Source organism: Sphaerodactylus townsendi, linkage group LG11 (genome assembly GCF_021028975.2).
Source record: "Sphaerodactylus townsendi isolate TG3544 linkage group LG11, MPM_Stown_v2.3, whole genome shotgun sequence".
Lineage (NCBI taxonomy): Eukaryota > Metazoa > Chordata > Lepidosauria > Squamata > Sphaerodactylidae > Sphaerodactylus > Sphaerodactylus townsendi.
Genome location: NC_059435.1, coordinates 52,608,354 through 52,609,602, shown reverse-complemented (window position 1 = coordinate 52,609,602; position 1,249 = coordinate 52,608,354).

Genomic DNA, 1,249 nt, shown 5'->3' with positions numbered 1-1,249 from the left:
GCAGCTTTACAACATCTTAAATACCCTTTCCCCCATTGGGAGTCCAGGAGAAATACAAGACAGCCTACAACCATTCATTCACAAAATACATGGCAACCAATCATACAGCTACAATACATGGGAACCAATCAAAGTCCGATGGGCAGTCCTTTCTTGAATTTCACGGCTAGAGTAGGGCGAGGCGATGATGTAGGTACTGGTGGTAAAGGCACAAAAGAGTCCTTTGGGTGTTTAGGGTCAGGAAACGAAACTTAATGATGATGGCACCCTTATCTGCCTGCTGGTAGGATTAGGCAGATTCTTCTTCCGGGGGTCCCTTTTGTCAGTGTCCATCCAGGGTTTTACAAATGAAAGGGACATGCCCAGGTGGAGCAGGAGTAGATTCCTGCCTTGAGCAAAGGAGGTTCCATGCAGACACAAATACAAAGGATAGCTATAATTCCTACTTTCTGCCTAATACAGTGTGTTCCTACCTAACTTACACAGAAATAAAACATAGTTCCATCTTTATTTAAAAGCAAGATCAGAAATGGAATAAATCACTTCTGACTCCGCTATTATGTCTTCTCTTGCTCCGTTTATGTACATGGGTACAAATGTAGTACAGAAAGAAACCTGTTTTGTTAGTAGAAATTATAGTCATTCATGAGTTTGCCTATTTTAGAATGTAAACTATTGCTAGCTGTTCCCATTGGAATGTATCTCAAAGGAAGCTGACCTTGGCTAGAGTGTCAGGCTTCCTTCTCTTAGCGCTAATATAATAAAAAGCTGGTTTATGTTCCATCGGAAAACAACCATATGAAACAACTGTAGCAACACTTAAGTTAAATGTCTCTAGAATTTGTCTTCAATCTTTCCTTATCTTTCAGCTAGGAGCTCTGGTTAAATGGCTACATTGAGCACAGCCATAAAACTATACAATTGCCCACTCAGTTAGCATAACAAGCAATGTTGCAAAGCCAGGCCTGGGATGCAGGAAGAGGCTCCTGCAAATATTCTCACTCAAGGCTACCTTGAATAGCCGACAGACATTCTGTCACCCAGCACAATCCTCCCCTTTGTAACAATGCCAAAGAAGCTTTGAAATACATTTAAAGGATGAGAGCAACATACTGTTTTGTCAAAAAAATCTCCCGGGATAAAATAAAAAATGCACCGGAATAAACAGTGCATCATGTGGGGTCAGGGTGGCACCTTGGCTTGACCTAGACTTCATTATAACATTAAATCTCCACTCAGGGGAGGTACT